The sequence below is a fragment of the Ranitomeya variabilis genome, chromosome 1 (genome assembly GCF_051348905.1).
Source record: "Ranitomeya variabilis isolate aRanVar5 chromosome 1, aRanVar5.hap1, whole genome shotgun sequence".
Lineage (NCBI taxonomy): Eukaryota > Metazoa > Chordata > Amphibia > Anura > Dendrobatidae > Ranitomeya > Ranitomeya variabilis.
The window spans coordinates 729295093-729307339 of NC_135232.1; the positions used below are offsets into that span (position 1 = coordinate 729295093).

The window sequence follows — 12247 nt, forward strand, 5'->3', positions numbered from 1 at the left end:
GGAAAAGCTGGCTATTAACACCAAACACTCTAGTAAGGTATTTATTAGTAGGATTTATAAATGATATACAACCCTTAATATTGGTATCTACCAGTGTCAGCAGAAGTTATACTCTCTATGGACTCAATGGTCTGATTGCATCAGCGTGGGAGAGTCGTCCCAAGCCAATATGTAACCAGTCACCTCCTCTGTATATTTGCACTGATGAGGACGTAGTTTGCAGGAACCTTGACCCCTCTCTCCATATTTGGACTAAATCCGGTTTTTAAGAACAAATAAACATCTGTTGTAACGAATAGATGAGGGATTGACTTATTTTACCTATCGCCTAAGCTTTGGCTAATTCCAAGATGGTGCAATTGTCAAAAGAAAAGAAAGACGGGTCTACAAGGGGTGAAAAGCAGCCAGCAAGTCATTTTATGACAGTGATCTTTCCCCAATAGCAAAGAGCAGACTGCTACGACCCATGATCGTTTGCTCCCATTAAGTGAAAACACAACAATTGTAGTAAACTTTAAAACTTTATTGGGAAATATAATCATATCATTTCCATCTTTTCCTTTGGGTAAATATTTTTGGTCGCAGCTCAAAACAGGCATTGTTTGCCAACAACTGGGTGTAGGGAGATAACTGCCAACCGGACTCCCGGGCAGGTAACTTCACCACCAATAAACTCCACCCTTCCGCCAAGGAGGAGCGAACAACGAGAGCTACGACCCCCCCAAGGAGTGCATCGCCTGAACCACCCCCTCTCTAATGCCATCGAGGAAGATGTCTAAACCCGCCTCATTCAGATGGACTCCGTCTGGAAGCAGAAAACCGGAATTATCCCCCTCCAGACGATGGTGCCGAACAACTACCCCATTCTTGAATCTTACGAATCGCGATATCCTCTGATTAAGCGTGCGTCTGGATCTCTCCATAGCATTCAATTCTCTGGCACCCCGCCAAACCAGCCTTGGGATTATTTCGGACCAAACTAGACGTATCAACGGGAAGAAAATTGGGAACTTGTCCATGTCCGATCTGATCAGCGTAAGTAGCTCAACCAGCGAGAACGAAGCCAGGTCATTTCCTCCAGCATGAATAACCACAATGGTGGGGGATGAAACCACCCGCGAAATGTGAACAATCTCCGGAAGAACTTGGGACCACATCATGCCTCTCAAGCCACGCCATATCACGTCGACGTCGTTGAATCCCAGAGATCGCCCTCCTGGGCACGCCTCGGCACGTCGTGCAGCCCAGTAAATGTATGAGTGGCCCACTATCCAGACGCTTGGACGCACACCATCTAGAAACAAAATGTAAAGTCAGCCAACAACCAATAGCCCAACCACCCAGGACGTTTTTTGTTTTTTTTATAATGAAATACCAAACTGGATCCCGGATATAATGCCGAAACGACCGAAACTTTATAACACTAAATCAGGCCTGATGTATCTGGTAAAACAGCGGGATTTCCATCTGCCCACCCTTTGAATTTCTGATTCAAATAACCCCGCTCTAGATGCTTCTGTTGCTGCACCTATCCGGAATGAGTGAGTCCCAAATTCAGCCGCGGGAAATCCCAATAGCGACAACGTTCGTCTCATAACAGCTAAGAATTGACCCGACAAAAGGGGGAGCCCATTCTCATGAATGAAAAATTGGGGACCGTCCTTCCTAAATTGCATGTAATTCCTGATTAGCGTCAACGGGCATATGCCATTGTGAATGGCAAATATTGGGAACCAAGTACCCCTGCCATACTGATCCGTTTTGGATTTGCATATTCTTACCCTTAAACCATCATCGCAAATCAGTATATCCTCCCGCTTAAGGCCACCCGGTTTAGTCAGGGCAGTAGGAACAATCTCACTAACCCGCATGGCCCCGAAGAATGCTAGGCCAAAAGCAGCCAATATTAGAGCAGCCTCGTATTTGGAATCGCAAACGGATCCCGCAGTTTTAACCATACTAACTAGCAATTCAAAGGATATAGGACGCCTGTTGTCGCTGTGTTTGTCCGCACGTTGCCATCCTTTCAGTAGCTGACTAATTAGAAAGTGTTTCGTGGAATCCGGCCAACCCCGCAGCTTGAAATGAAATGCTAACGCTGACACGCGGTTACGCGCCACTGAACCCGACACTCCCATGGTATGCATTTTTGATAAAAATGCCATCGTCACCTGCATTCGAGCATCCTCCGAAGACCCCACCAGTTTGCCATCTGCTAAAAAAACACCACTCCTCCCACGCCTTACCATAGGCTTTCCAAGTCGACGGGGCTATCGATGAGTGTATCAATGGCATCAGGTCCCCAGGACATCCCAGATCGAATGCGGGCAGTCCACCTCCTCCAAGGGTTCCTGAAGACGTTGTTCCCGTAAATCCTGCGAGTAAAACCCAGTTAATGAACCACAGACATTCTCATTGCTGCCGGTTAGCACCTGTGCTTTTAACCAAACATTAAACGTTAAGCATTTCAATACTATGAACCTAATCAAGTCTAGAACCAGCGATGAAGGAGATGCTAGGTAATTGATGGCATGAGCCCCGCTGATGGTTACAAGTTGTAAACGGATACGCTTGTTGGCCAATTGTGTACCCCAGATCTCCATGGCAGTCGCCACAGGGAGGAGGTCGATCAATGTAGGATCCTCGTTCCACTTCCTGGAAATCCAGAAAGGAGGCCAATAGGCGGTGCACAATTTGTCACCAAAGCGAATGCTGAAACCAGTGTGGCTAGACGATGCAAACAACAGACCCAAGTCCACGTTAGAGCATTCAATCTCCTGGAAGCAAGTCCTACCATTGTAACTGCTGAGGAACAGCTTCCATGTGAGTAAATCAGAACGTAGCTGTGTTGTAATCCTGATTCTATGATGTTTGTGACTCACCCCTCTCGTGGCTAACATCAATCTGCGCGAGAAGATCCTGCCCGTTGGCATGACCCTACAGGCGAAATTTAAGGAGCGAAGCAGAGATTGCAATTGAGTTAATGTGACCTTACCAACTGATATACACCCGCTGATGAGATCCAGCAGCTTGTCAATTTTTTCCCTTGGTAACCTAAACTCCATGGCGATCGAGTCGATTTCGATCCCGAGGAATGTAATCACTGATACCGGCCCTACCGTCTTCTCGGGGGAAAGTGGGACCCCAAAATGCGCCATGATATCTTCGAATTGGGCAAGGGCTGTGGCACACACGTCTGAACCCGCAGGGCCGACTATCAAAAAATCATCAAGGTAATGTGTGATGGCAGTTAGCCGGGTAAACTTGCGAGCAACCCATTCTAAAAACGTGCTAAATAACTCAAAATAAAAACAGGAAATTGAACACCCCATGGGAAGACATGTGTCGTAATAGTATAGGTCCTCAAATTTAGCCCCGAGTAAGTGGTGACAGTCCGGGTGTACCGGGAGCAGGCGAAAAGCAGATTCTATGTCCGATTTGGCCATAAGGGCCCCCAGTCCAGCACTTCTGACGAGGTCAACCGCTTTGTCAAATGAAATATAAGTAACGGTAATTTCTTCGCTGGGAATACCATCATTGACAGACCTCCCCTTGGGATATGAAAGATGATGAATTAATCGGTATTTACCCACTTCTTTTTTGGGGACTATACCCAGGGGCGAAACCCGTAAGTTAGGGAACGGGGGGGAATTGAAAGGGCCGCGAAAACGACCCAAACTGATTTCCTTACCCAGCTTTTCTGCTAGTACGTTGGGTAATTCCCTTGCTGATTGTAAATTAGGGGAGGATTGTGGTATAGGTGACCAATTAAAAGGAATGAAGAAACCAAAGGAGAAACCGACACGCAGCTGGGACGCGGCCGACTCATTGGGGTATTTGTCCAGCCATGGCCCCATTCTTTTTACGCTCACAGGCGTCGTTAACCTCGCCTGTAGAGGGGTTTTTACCGGAGGTAGCTTTCTGGGGCGGACGTGTGCATTTTGCCACTGAGTGGGGGCCTCCGCATGAGGAACATTCGTGTCTATATTTGCATAGCCCATAGAATTTGCAGTGCCCCTCGTTGAATAACCAGCATGAACCTGGTCTACGGATGGCTGTTGCTGCCGCGTTGTTGTTAGATCCGGCAGCGGGCCCGTGAAAGGATTGGGTTGTTCTCTGGGCCATCATCAAGCGAAGCCATGAATCCGTGGCTTTCATACCCCAGCCCAATTGAGGATTGGCGGCCAATCGACGGCGGAAATCTTCATCATATTTCCACCAAGCCGATCCCCCATGTGCCTTATAAGAATTATAGATGCTATCTAAGTATATAAATAGCTCGGAGCACCTTTCGGGATGCCTTTCCCCCATAACACAGCCCATGACCGCAAACGCTTGCAACCAGTTATTAATGGTTTTTGCAACTTTTGGCTTGCGTTCGTAAGTTTTTTCACCCAACCGCCTCTCTCTATCCACCGAGTGCTGGTCCGTGGAAACCAAAGACCATATGTCAATGAAATCGTTGGACCAAATTTGTTCCTTAATGGCGCTATCCAAATGGGCCCCTAAAGGAGGAACTCCACAGAATAGGCCATCCTTATACACATCCGGGCGGGGGGGAGGAGGCTGCCTGGACAATCCGGCTGGTTGCAGCAATTTTGGATTGACATAAATCCTGCTTCCTGTGATAGTATTGGCTACAGTATCTGAAGGGTTGGCGTTGGCTCTCTCCCCACCCCATGCCCCGATAAAGGGGTACTCACCAATTGGTGTACCGATATCCGGACAGCTTGACTCCCGTGCCACGGGAGTTACCGGGTCTTGACGCTCCATGTGATGTAGAGACCTGCGGCGAGAAGATTCCTGTCTGTGTGACCTCCCTGACGAACTACCGGATGAAGAAGGCGAGCGCCAGCGCGAAGCTCTAGATCGTCTACTATGCCGGCTGGACCTAGATCTATAAGAACGCCGTTTGCTAACGCGACGCTCCTGCTTCCTACGTCCGCTTCTGCGATGCTCTCTGGGGGATGATGATGAAGAAGATGATGATCTGCGCGCGGAGCGGGTACCCGCACTCTGTCTATTGTCCAGAGCCGGGGTGCCAGCACCCTGAATTGGGGCAGGAGCACCGGTTGCCACCAGCGAATGCGAAGCTGCGGCGTCCTGGTGTTCAACTACAGACGCTTGAGAGGGAATAATTTGCCCGCCCGGTACTTGTGAACACGGTGTACTAAATATGAGTGGGTAAGGTGGAAATTGTGATTCCCCCCCCAAACTAGCCTGGGAGTAGGTACTACTCTGACCTTGTGCCAATATTATATGATGTGTTCCCACGTGCTGCTGCGCTACAGCTGCCGTGTCCTTGCTCCTGTCCATATTAGGCATAGCTTCCCTTGTGCTCCTTGAAAGTGGAGGAATGCCTCCCTGCGGAGCCTCAGACTCCCTCCCTGCTGCGCCTGAATCTTGTGATGAAGCAGATGTCCCCTTGACCCCCCCCCATGCTGCTTCTAATTAACTGTGCAGTTCCGGATGACCCTGCTGGCGCTTGCAGGCTTAAACACCCACCCAGTGTTCCCGGGGCAGAAGGGGGTATAAAACTTATGTCACTCCACGCCGTCCCCTGTGTCTCCCCCACCTGCTGTAAAGCACTTCCCCCAGACTTCCTGGCGCCCAGAGCAGAAGAGTCGCGCGCACGAGAGCTGTGCGCGCTCCTCTTTGAATTTACTGGCGGGCTCAGCCGTGCCGGAGGTCGGGTAGCTCTGCGAGAGCGCCGACCCTCCGGCGGCGCTGCCTGCACCGTGGCAGGGAAGGAGTTGCTCCCGGTCAGCAAAGCTGCCAACCAGGCGCTGCCTTCCCTGCCAATCCTGTCCCTCACCGCACTCTCTAGCGGGTCCATAGTCCGGCAGCCCAAACGGTCCGGGTCCTGGGACGGATGTGGCCACAGCACTTCCCGGCGCCAAGAGCAGGGAATAAGCCACGCCCCCTACCCGGGGAGTTAACCCCATATTCATTTTAACTTCACTTAAAGGGAGAACCCCGTATTCCAGAGTGAAGAGGGGAGGCGCAGCAGTCAGGGGACAGCGGCATAAGCCGCAGTGTCCCTAAAAGGCAGCCATTAGACAAGTAGGAGATTCATTGTTTCCCTCTTCGATCCCATCTAGTTTGGCACTGATGTCTGAAAAAGGCGGCGACTGATGAGACAAAACTCAGTAGAATGAACAGAGAAATGTTTTCTGTGTTGCTGAATATGCAGAGTGCAGCAGCCGATGAAATACTCAGCTGCAGTGCTGCGCTCTACATAAGCAGAAAACAAGATGACAGAAGAGGAGCAGGTAATGACAGAACACTGCATTGAATCAAGTGCTTAGGGATAGGACAGGGTAAGGAAAATCAAATTGTTACATAAAATAAATGCAATAAAAAGCAGACCAAAGTATAGCAAACTTTTTATTTATAAAGTGCTGAGTCTGATTTCAGCAAAAAGCAGAAAATAACTTGGAAATCAAAAGTTCAAACTACAATAACATCAGTAATTTCCACACATTATGACACAGGCGCCTGGAGGATTCAGTGCTTAATACAGCACAATCAGAAGGGACTCGGGAGATTACAGGGCTCAGGCTGAAGGGGGCAGTATACTTGTCTTGTACTGGGTGCTTGCAACACCACTGCCATCGGATGAGCTTCATGCCAAGCTGTCGGGCAGAGCAAGAAATCCTTACAAGAGTGCTGCCATCTGGTGAAAGGGAAACAACTTGTTAGGCCGGCATCACACTAGCGAGTTTTACGGACGTATGAGCGCAGAAAATACGTCCAGAAAATACGCATTGCACACGGCCCAATGATTCTCTATGGGGCAGCTCCTATCTGCCGTATATTACGCATCCGTATTATACGGTATGTTACGGGCGTAGAAAATCGCAGCATGCTGCGTTTGTCAGCGTATTGCGCAAAAAATCCACCAATGAAAGTCTATGGGGGCGAGAAAATTACGGATTACACACGGACCATGCGTGTGACTTGCGAGAAATACGCATTGGTATTCTATAGAAAAGCCGGTAATTCAGTGCGGTGTACAGTAAAATCACACTGACAGAATAGAATAGGTAGAATAAATGTGTACACATAGTACATGTGTGAAGATATATATATATATATATATATATATATATATATATATATATATATAAGTGAGACACACACATATATATATATATATATATATATTTAATTCAGCGCTAGATAGCAGGAAAGCCGATAATTCAATTGCTTTTCCTATCTTCTTCACAAACCTGACAGGATATGAGACATGGTTTACATACACAGCTGTGCTCCTGACTGTAAAACTTGGTGAATGAATGGAATGCAGGGCAATGTACTGTAGTTACCTCGAGTCGCGGTGATGCGCCCTCTGCTGGATGAACTCATATGAACTCGAGCGTGAGAAAATATTCTGAAAAGTTCCCAGGCTCAAGTTCATACGAGTTCATCCAGCAGAGGGCGCATCACCGCGACTCGAGGTAACTACAGTACATTCCCCTGCATTCCCTTCAGCTTCATTCACCAAGTTTTACAGTCAGGAGAACAGCTGCATTAGCAGAGCTCCTGGGTGTAAAATGATTTAACCCCTTCAGATGGATTTACAGCGTGGGACAAGACTGAACGACGGAAGGTATGGAATATTGTTGTTTGTTTTTTTAACTTTATTTCAGGTGACAAGGGTCTTCAGGTGGATTAAGGGTATAATAAAATATTAAAACACCATGTGTCTTTATTTCATTAAAATACTTTTTAATAATGTGTGTGTGTGTGTGTTTTATTAACCATTTCGTACTATTGGATTAATAATGGATAGGTGTCATAAATGACGCCTCTCCATTATTAACCTGGCTTAATGTCACCTTACAATAGCAAGGTGACATTAACCCTTCATTACCCCATATCCCACCGCTACAGGGGAGTGGGAAGAGAGAGGCTAAGTGCCAAAATAGGCGCATCTTACAGATGTGCCTTTTCTGGGGTGGCTGGGGGCAGATGTTTTTAGCCAGGGGGGGGGGCAATAACCATGGTCCCTCTCTAGGCTATTAATATCTGCCCTCAGTCACCGGCTTTCCCACTCTGGCGGAGAAAATTGCGCGGGAGCACACGCCAATTTTTTCCAGGATTTAACCCTTTAATTTAATAGCTAGAGCCCCCAAATTTGACACAAAGACACTTCTTACATTAGTAAAGAGGAATATGTAATAAAAGAAGGGATATGAGATGGTTTACTGTATGTAAACCATGTCTCATATCCTGTCGGATTTGTGAAGGAGATAGGAAAAGCTGGCAATTGAATTACCGGCTTTTCTGCTATCTAGCGCTGAATTAAATATAAATATATATATATATGTGTGTGTCTCACTGACATATATATATATATATATATATATATATATATATATATATATATATATATATATATATATATATATATAGACTGTATATATGTTTTTAAGAATATTTGAGCCGATGGATCCATGATATGTCCGTTTTGCAAGCCTGCGAGAAAAAAATCGTCGTACGGAAGCCATACGGATGCCATACGGATGACACATGGATAAATTTGTGCGTAAAAATCGCATCCTCGCATTGAATACGGAATAGTGTTTTGGGACAATTACTGCGTATTACGGCCGTAAAAAATGGACCGTATTTTCATACGCCTAGTGTGACGCCAGCCTGAAAATCTAACAATTTAAAACGGTTGTTTTTGTCCCAGGCATCAGATGTGAGTGGGCATAAAATTCTGCCCTTTTTTTGTGTACTATAGTTTGTTTTTGGAGTGTCTTACAACATTTTTGGACAACATTTTGGTGACCAAAAAATATTTAGCTGGCAAAAAAAATTTAGCTACAGTTCTTATATTTAGCACTGTGATTTGTAGGCCACATGCATCTCATATCATTGCAGTAAATATTGTTCAATTTTAGTACTCCAAATGTTTTATCATAGCCTACTTATTGCCACAATTTTGGTGGTCCCAAAAAAATCAAAGCCACATTTTGATCAGTCTGTTATCTCTGTCACACATCTGGTCTATCTGTGGTCTTCAAATCTTGGCTTTTCAGCCATACATTCCAGTTTGTGGTCTGCTACCCTTGGTGTATACAGTATTTTGTTGTTTTTAAAATTTAAAAAAATACAGCCCACATATTTAAACAGTCTGTTATCTCAGTCACACGTCTGGTATATCTGTGGTCTTCAAATCTTGGCTTTTCAGGCATACATTCCAATTTTTGGTCTGTCTAATACCCTAGGTCTATACACTATTTTGGTTAAAAAAAAACAAAACAGCATATATTACAGTGTGTGTGGTAGTTCCGTGACATGCCTCATTTATCTGTGGGCTACAAAGTGTGCTTTTGAGGCTTTCATTCTTCTTTTTTTGCGGTGTGTTACCCTAGCTCTAAACACTATTTAGCAGTAAAAAATAAATATACAGGCCACATATAGAAGAGTCTGGTATCTCAGTCAAACGACAGATGTATCTGTGGCCTACAAATTGTGGTGTTTCAGGGCTACATTCCACTGTATTTGTTGTCTTTGACCTGATTTCTATACACTATTTTTGGTGCCGAAACAAAAACACAGGCCACATATTTTACAGTGTGGTATCTCCGCGACACGCCTCATGTATCTTTTGTCTACAAAGTGTGCTTTTCAGGTTTCCATTCACCTTTTTTGCTGTGTGTTACCGTAGCTCTAAACAGTAAACACTATTGTGGGTTGAATTTAAAAAAAAAATAAAAAATTATTTCCCATGGGGAAATGTTTGTCAGCCCATACACTTAGTGCATGGGCATTATGAGTCTAGGAGACCAGCTCCTTTGTAATGGGACTTTTTTTATGAGGCCATCCTCCATGTTTCTTGCAAGGGGGGATTGGGGTGTGTGCAAATTTGGGTCAAGGCAGCCCTTCCATGCAATGCATAAGGAAACTGTATGGCAGGACCAACTGAAGACTGTGAAGTGGGTTTTCCTGTAGCCATCCAGTACCTGGGTTCAAAGGCTTATTGGGGTGCATATGACTTGATAGCAGGGCAGGCCTTGCATTCAATGCAACACTGTTTCAAGAGGCCCTCCTGTACCTCTCATGAAAGTGGTATTGGGGTGCGTTGTAATTCTTGGCAGCCCAGGCACTCACTGCATAGGCAATAACAGCATATGGGACCCCTGCCAGGGCCATGGGGATACTCAGTACCAGGTCCTGTCGCTCTTAAAGGGGATGTCACGGTGGCTGCGACCCGGTCTGTGTCCCTGGGAGCTCACTAAAAGGGGAAAGGTCTTTAAAGGGATATTTAGTAATAAAGTCTATTTGTGATGCCACCTGTGGTTTTCGGTCAGTAGGGACCAACGCTGCTTAAAGGGGTCCTCTGGGTTGATGGTATGGCGGCCAGATGGTGACGCTTCCCACAGGTGAAACGGGGTCCCCAGGGCTCCCGAGGTGTAGGCAGCAATGATGGTGTTTGTCGATAAATAACAAAGGACACTGTATGATAGTCTTTACCTGGTTTACTGATGGTAGCAGTCCATATCAGTCTAGGGTACCAGGTACAGGTGCTGCGGTGGCCCGGCCGGCCTGGAGGCAATAGATGAATCCCCTTTTTCAGTTGAGATCCGTGAGCCTTTCCTGCTAATGCTGGTGTGCGAGGTCCCTGCTGCCTGAAGCTTGCTGGCAAGGTACCCCTCCTCTCCCCTGTCCTGGGACAGGTACCTGTATGGCAGGCAGCTTGAGCCATTTTACAGGGTCTCTATCATGACCTGGGCTCTTCAGGTGCTGATTCACCTCCAGGCATGGTGTGGGCAAATAACATACAGTCCTATGCCCTCCAGTTCTGCTATGTGTCCTAGAGTACAACACGACCTCGGGCTTCCAATGCCCGGTTCCTGCGCTCTGGCTCTGAGGGTGCCCGGTCACAGTTCTCTGCAGAGCCCCTTTCCTTTTCCACTGTGCTCCTTTCCTCAGTAACTCCACCACATTCAACCCCTCGGGTTCTCTTTCTTTCCTGGAGCTGCAGCACAAATCCTGGCTGCACGGCTCCTCTGTTCTCCCCACTCCTCTCACTTCCACTGTCTGCTCCAGACTGAACTAACTCCTCCTCCAGACCAGAACACTTAAAGCTGAGGGAAGCTCCCCTGAATCCAGGTCCTGAGCTCGCCCTTCTGGCCTGGATTCAGAATGTGTTGTGTGTAGGTGCTTACCTGGTAAAGAGAATCCTTCTTGCCTCCAAGCATGATATTGCCCTCAACAAAAGGAAGGCAACATCACTGTAACAACCGGTTACCTGGAGTGTTACCCTCCCCCCGTTAACTCCAGTACTCCCGGACTGGGAAAAGAAAAACATACAGTACAGGTTAAAGACATCTTTTCCAGCAGGGCCTTGCTTTCCGGCTCAGCCGAGGTCACAGGTGCAGGCTCCGGGTCCTAGGTCGGTGCCATCTCCTGCAGCAGCATCCCTCCGTCTGGCTCCGCTGGGGCTCTGAGCGCTGACAGCATGGTCCGAGGCTGCATGGTCATCATCCTCTGGATTAGAGACTCCTTCCAGGGGGCCACCGCTGTCATCTGGGTCCGAAGGAGTTGTCGGGCCAGCTCCCCCATCTCCATGTCGAGGAGCTCCGGGTCTAGGGTAGACTTCAGGTGCCCGTCTTCTTGTTGTTGCAGACCAGGGACATTTCCTCTGGTGTCGGCAGGTCCCAGTGGCTCTCCACTGCTGTCCACTAATGTCTTTACCAGTTCACGGAGAGCCATACTGCGGCCAAGCTTTCCAGCACAAATCCTGGCTGCATTGTTCCGTTGTCTGCTCTCCACTCCTCTCACTTTCACTGTCTGCTCCAGACTGAACTAACTCCTCCTCCAGACCAGAACACTTAATGCTGAGGGAAGCTCCCCTGAATCCGGGTCCTGAGCTCCCCCTTCTGGCCTGGATTCAGAATGTGTTGTGTGTAGGTGCTTACCTGGTAAAGAGAATCCTTCTTGCTTCCATGCATGATATTGCCCTCCCCGAAAAGGAAGGCAACATCACTGTAACAACTGGTTACCTGGGGTGTTACACATAGGAGACCCACTGTTTAATAATGGCCCTTTAAGAATATTAATGCTGCCTGATGCCCCTCTAAAAATAGGCTTTGTGACTTTAAGAGTCCCTCCTTCATAAATGAAACAAGACGTGTCTCCTTATGTGTCACACACCACATGGCCAGCTAGGGTTGTTAAATGTTACAATGACATTTCCCAGTGAATGCATTTGTATTGGTTGAAAGCAATT

The 12247-nt window shown here is 47.1% G+C and overlaps 1 long non-coding RNA gene across 1 annotated transcript in view; it reads right to left on the reverse strand.

Moving 5' to 3' along the window:
• Positions 1-509: 509 nt before the first annotated feature.
• LOC143764369 (uncharacterized) overlaps positions 510-12247 on the reverse strand; it is a 28481-nt gene continuing 16743 nt past the window's right edge. Inside the window, exons 2-3 of the long non-coding RNA XR_013213173.1 lie at positions 2247-2375; positions 510-1294 (exon numbers count right to left, since the gene is read on the reverse strand). This is a non-coding gene — a long non-coding RNA (uncharacterized LOC143764369). The remainder of the gene's footprint in view (positions 1295-2246; positions 2376-12247) is intronic.